At 33.5% G+C, this 6,610-nt stretch overlaps 1 long non-coding RNA gene across 1 annotated transcript in view; it reads right to left on the minus strand.

Moving 5' to 3' along the window:
• The window catches only part of LOC145046734 (uncharacterized), a 59,150-nt gene extending 53,508 nt beyond the window's left edge, over positions 1-5,642 (minus strand). Inside the window, exon 1 of the long non-coding RNA XR_013682046.1 lies at positions 5,384-5,642. This is a non-coding gene — a long non-coding RNA (uncharacterized LOC145046734). The remainder of the gene's footprint in view (positions 1-5,383) is intronic.
• Between the last annotated feature and the right edge of the window lie 968 nt (positions 5,643-6,610).

A 6,610-nucleotide genomic window follows, 5' to 3' on the forward strand; every position in this document is an offset into this window, starting at 1 on the left:
CCTATCAAGCTTCGTGTTCCATGCTCGAGGTGCTTGTCTTAGACCATATAATGCTATTGTAAGGCCATGCTCGAGGTGCTTGTCTTAGACCATATAGACTTCCAGTTGTGATACGTAAATGGTTTCCTTCAAATCTCCATGCAAGAATGTCATTTTAACATCTAAATGATGAAGCTCTCACCCATTAGTAGCGGCTAAGGCTATAAGAAATTGGATGATTTCAATTCGAGCTACTGGAGCAAATACTTCTTGAAAATCAATATTGGATTGTTGCACGTAACCTTTAGCAACCAACTTTACATTGTATTTATTAATGGTGTCGTCTGCATTTTTCTTCAATTTGAACACCCATTTGAGTCCGATTGGCTTCACCCCCATAGGCTTGTTCACAAGAGTCCAAGTATTATTCTTGTTTATCGAATTGATTTCCACATTCATGGTTTTGACCCACTCCAATTCTTTCTTTGCTTCTTCAACCGATACCAGCTCATCATTGTTTGTTAGGAGAAGTTCTTCGAGATTATCAAGATCAAGCTCATAATCTTGAAATCGTTTTGGAGGTACTCTTGGTCTCGAGGGCCTTTGGTTTGCAACTCCTTGTTGAACATTATTATTGACCAGACTTGGTTATTCATTATCTTGTACTTCTGGTCCGTCTTCAAACTCGTGATCTGATTCAATCAGTTCAATTGAATCATTGTTTATCGTTTCCTTGATTGTTGCTCGCCTCGTCTTCCAGGTAGTCCCATGGTACTATGAATGTGCCCAGTTCTTCATTGTCGGTTATTGCTTCTTTAACCTAATCCCAACCTTTGGTTTCATCAAAAATAATGTCTCGGCTCACGATTATTTTTTGTGTTGTTGGGTCAAATAGCCAATAAGTCTTTGTACCTGGTTCGAAACCAAGATGTACTAGTGGTCTTGATCTTGCATCCAACTTCTTAAGATTTACCGGTTCAACTTTTGCATATGCTAGACACCCAAAGATATGAACATTTTCTAAATCTGGTTTTCTTTTATACAATTTTTCGTATGGAGTTGTATCACTAAGGACTCGTGTGTAAACGTGATTGGTCAATATGGTAGAGTGTTTTACCGCTTTTCCCCATAAATAATTTGGAACATGCATTGCCTTCATTATGTTTCGTGTCATGTCCATAAGTGTTCGGTTTCTTCGTTCCATAATTCCATTTTGTTGCGGTGAATATGGGGCGTTTAGGTGGTGTTTGATTCTGTTTTGATCACAAAATGTATTAAACTTGAGAGAAGTAAATTCACCTCCTCGATCACTTCTAAAAAGTTTCAAAGACTTTCCGATTTCATTCTTCGCCAAAGCTGTGAACTTTTTGAAGTGTGTAACACATCACTCTTTTCTTTCATGAGATAAATCCATCTAAATTGTGATAAATCCACATATTGATTTTGACCATTGTCGGTGTGATGAAATGTGATGAAATGTCTATCTTTGTTGATTTGAATAATTCAACATGTGTATGTGTAGAAGTAAAGTTCACATTGATCACTACTGCATGACCACAGGAAAAGCACATGTCACTATAGCTATTGGATTTGGATACCTCTCGTCCAATTATATATATATATATATATATATATATATATATATATATATATATATATATATATATATATATATATATATATATATATATATATATATATATATATATATATATGACCATTTTATTATAATTTTTTATTTTATTTTATTTTTTTAATTTTTTTGAAACGGCAAACTAACTAATCTACTCCTAAATAACTACCTATATCTCCACCGAGACTTAAACTCTTGACCTCTCATATGAGATGGTCACTCCATACCGCTACGACATTGGCCCTTTGGTATATGACCGTTTTATTAAGCAGTAATATTTTTTAACTATGTACAACTTATGAATTAAATAATGGTATTATACAATCATTTAATGCATAATTTATTTTATGTGGTTAAAAAGTATTGTATACAGATTATCAACTTTACTTTTTATGTAAGAGCACAAAGTTATAAATAACGTAAGGTGTGACTTTGCGGCAATATCAAGTTTTAAGATTTTCCAAGCCTTGACGAGTCACGTTTTTGTAAAACGTGACTTAAGGCGGCAATTTTCTATATAATTAATATTTTTATATGTATTTTCAACTATTATTCATTTTTATACACATATATGAATTAAGACGACGTTTTGTCAAAGCTTAGCGGTAGGTGAAAACCTTGGAGCCGCGGCACGCCATGACAAATTTTTTAGAACTTTGTTTACACATGCAAAAGAAGACGATGTGTATTATTAAAATATATTACAAGAGTATATTTGATAAATTATGGAATTTGGTGTGCAAATTTGGAATTGGCAACTGATCTGTTGGCTTAAGATGACTGGTGATGCCTAAATTACATCGTTTAAAAACTATTGTAGAATATTAAAATTATTCATAAGAAATCAGAATCGATAATATTAAATAATAATATATAACTTGTAGTGCACATAATCAACTTTGTATGTTATTTTATGTATATTTAATAATCATACACGAAACAGGAAATACAAGCTCAGCAACCTATTATGATACGCCTAACAAAGTAATAGTTACTTCTTAGCTTAGATATGTATAAAAAAATGATATACATTTATTTCGCAACATATCAAACTTCAAATTTAATTTTTAATTTAAATAAATATAAGAAAATTACAAATTAATTGAAAAAAAAAAACAAAATAATATTAAATTTAACAAAGAATAACTAAAAGAAAACGCAACCCCAATAAAACATGACCAATAATTACACCGATTAAAAGAGTATGAAAAAGAAACAAAAATAATGATTACCCTTAAAAACCATATTATATACATGAGCTTTCTTTTTACATGATCTTGAGAAAAGACGATTTTTAAAAAAAAAAAAAAAAACTACCGTTTGAATTTGAAAAGAAAATAAAAAGTAAGATGTTTTTGATAATTAAAAATGCTAAAAAATTTTGCAAAAAAAAAAAAAGAAATATTACGAAATAAATTCAAGGTGAAGAACCCCACAGAACCTCTGCAACAATGGTGGCAGCTTCTGCATCAGAAACATGGGCTGCTCTAACTCTCTTCAACACTTGTTGCTTTAATGCCCTTTTCTCTCGTTGTCTCAACCCTTCTCCTACCTCCAATTGCACTGCAAATCTAGCTACACAGCTCTCAAATGGTCGCATCACAGTGTTCATACTCTCACCTCTAACATCCATTAACACACCTCCAATTTCAGATTTCTGCAACTCCACAAGTTTCTTCACCAAACCCTCTTCCAACATGGCGTCAATGGCTTCCTTTCGACCGTAGTAGCCAATCTCTAACACGCAGTCCATCGCCATTGTTCGGATTGAGAAGTCTTCCGAGGCTAAGAAGGCTATGATTTTGGGGATTTCTCCGTCTGACACGAGTTCATCTACGATGGGGCTTCTGATTGATTTAATTAGTATAGAGAGGATTTGGATTGATCGAGCAGATGATAACGAAACCAACGCAGAAACTGTTTTCCCCATCAGAACTTCCCCTACGAACACATCTTTGTTGAACGTGATCATTTCGACAATCGCGAAAGCAGATGCTTCTCGAACGTTCTTCGAGAATGTAGAATCACAGAGAATCTTTTCAAGTTCGTTGAAAACCTTCGATCTGAGGATGCAATGCTGTAAATCCCGATCAAATCCTCTCGCTATTCGTTCTTCAAATTGCTCCATCAAATCGATTAAAACCTCATCTTTAGTCTCATCCGCTCTCCGCAGTGTTTGGGTTAGGGTTTCAATAAACTCTCGATCAATCCACGCTTGAATTTCGGACTCAATCGAACCAGCTACTCTAGAAATCTCGTGGTTGTTGAGTCTACGAATCAGGAACGACCTAAGACCACGATAGCGTTGACGAGCGTTGTATGAGTTATGGATGAGAGTTTTGAGAGCAGTTAGGTGAGTAGACAACGTGGTTAGGTGAGGGTCGTTTGATAGGATGGATTCTGATTCGTTTTCGAGCTCGAGAAGAGCTTTAATGGGGGGCGAACAGCCAAAGCATACGCCACCATCCGTCTTCTTGGAATCCGGGTTTTTCTGTAAGTCGTGTGAAGCTTGTTTGAGAGCTTCAAGGACTTTAAGAACTTGTTGGGTGTCATGATCTTTAGAGATGGAAGAGAAAGTTTCAGCTTCTTCGGCTTCCATGGCGGAATATGAGGAGAGGAAGTAGCGAATGAGAGTTTTTAGAGGCGAAAAGGTTGAGTCCAGTTGTCAAATACGGAGTCTTGAAACACCTCGAAGGTAACCGGCAACCGGTTATAGCAGTTCTACAACGTTTTCTTTAAAGTATGGTATTTTATTTTCTGCGTGAGCCACCCCCACCTCACAACGCATTTAAGATTTTTGTACGAATGATGACTTTTTGATTGATAGGGAATATTGCTCTCTATGGTTTGCTTCATGTATTTTGATCATGGTTTAGCGACTTTAAATTTGTTGATAGTTTTTTTTTGTTTTTTTCATTTTTTTTTTATGGATATGGTTCCTCTTAAATTTAAAATTACTAATTTAAAAGATAAAATATAAAATATTATATCAATAATTTTAAAAATCATTGAACTATAACCAAAGAAATTTGTAAATCATACACTTTGCAATTTTCTCATTGAGATTTAACATAATTTAAATGGTAAAATATATATAAAAACCCATCATAGTTGTTTTATTTCACATATATCTTGTTTTTTCTCGTAAAGTTATTTAATTTGATAAATATAATTTTTTTTTTAAATGAGGACATTATTACTACTTTTTCTAAAGGAAAAGAGTATCAATCAATTGTTTTCAAGATGATGTTATTTGTTTCAACTCAATCAACCCAAGCAAGCTATGGCTCAAATGCGATCCTTGCATATGTTGATTTCCTACAACCACCTTCGATTTTTAAGGTTAGGTTTGTAAACGAATCGAACGAACACAAACAAATACTTGTTTATGTTCGGTCGTTTAAGAAACTTGCATAAAAACTGAACACAAATGGATAAACAAATGAATTTTATTATCATGTTTGTTCGTTTAACAAATTACATTATTCATATTCGTTCGCTTATGTTAAAATGTTAAACGAACGAAACCATAAACAACCGAAGAAAACAAATAAAAATAAACATATGTGAATAGAAACGAACACATATTAAATAATAAATTAAACAAATGGTCATTATGGTTTGTATTGGGTTATGATGATATTGAACACGTAGCAACAAAAGCAATAATAAAGAAAAAAATTAATCATCATAGTCCATTGCAGATACTGTTCTAGTGAATTTTAGCAACAAAAACATTAAAAAGTACATGGATCGAAATCAATACCTTACCTATGTGTGAGTTCATTTCTTCACCTGTCTTGGATGAGAAAGAGCCCAAACCAAAACCTTTATCTTGTAGTAGCACCTAAGATAGATGATTCAAGACTAGACACATTCTTCTTCTTCTCTTGTTGCCAAGAATGAACCTCATGAAGAGTTGTCTTCAATATCGTGAGCAAAAGGGAGATGGGGGAAAGAAAAATGTCGATGAAAGAGTGGGAAAGCCATAAGTTTCAATCTTAGCTAGGGTTAAGAGCTTTTATGTTCTTATCCCTTCTTTTGTGACCTAGTTATCCATATCCCTTGATTTACATTAATTCAAATTAAATCAAGGAAATTTCACTTAAGTCCTTACACTCTTTTGGTTTCAAAGTAACTCACCATAACTTTTTGGTGTTAACAAACTAACCCCTCATCTTCCCTTTTGTCATTTGGCTTAAATTATATCTTTTGTGTAACCCAAAGGCCCATTCTAATTATGGAAACTCACTAACTTGTTGTGATAAAGGGAAAATTTCTAATAGCCCCCCCCCCCCCCCCCCCCCCACTTGTACACATGTTACAACAAATATATGGTCATATCTTGTTTAGCCTAGCAACATGTACATAATCTATGAATACAATTGTATTAATAACGTGTAGTTATAAATAATCCAAATTAAGTTATTAAATATTACTTTGTTACTTGATATCTATATGAATGTAAGACATGGATTCATGTCAACCACACATTCAAGATTATGTTTCCACAAAAAACTACACTATTGATCTATTATCAACTTAATTTGAGTATAATCGTACATTTTATGTCAACACCATATTATCAAGGGGCATGTGGATATCGCTTCTCCGGTAAGGCGAGAAGGAACAAATAAACTTTGACTACATGAATCCCACCTACTCATCATGTCATACCTAGACATTTCTTGTAGGCGTGACAATTACAGACACCATTAGAGAACACTAAAGCACAACAAGCTGCAAAAAGAATCTCATGCATATCCTTTTAAATAATATAGGATATTAATATCTTATAATTACTTGTGAAAGTTTCCATGAAGAAATCTCTTAGTAAGGGTTACTCCACTGCTCAATCTCCAATAACTACACTCTAGCATATATTACGATCTCCACATAATAATCTCCACCTTAGATAAAGATGTATATTGCATAAGTTTTGAAACTAAAACAAACTAAACTAAATGCACTCAACCTAATCAATTTGCAAATCTAATT

This window comes from Lactuca saligna, chromosome 5 (genome assembly GCF_052625555.1).
Source record: "Lactuca saligna cultivar CGN05327 chromosome 5, ASM5262555v1, whole genome shotgun sequence".
Lineage (NCBI taxonomy): Eukaryota > Viridiplantae > Streptophyta > Magnoliopsida > Asterales > Asteraceae > Lactuca > Lactuca saligna.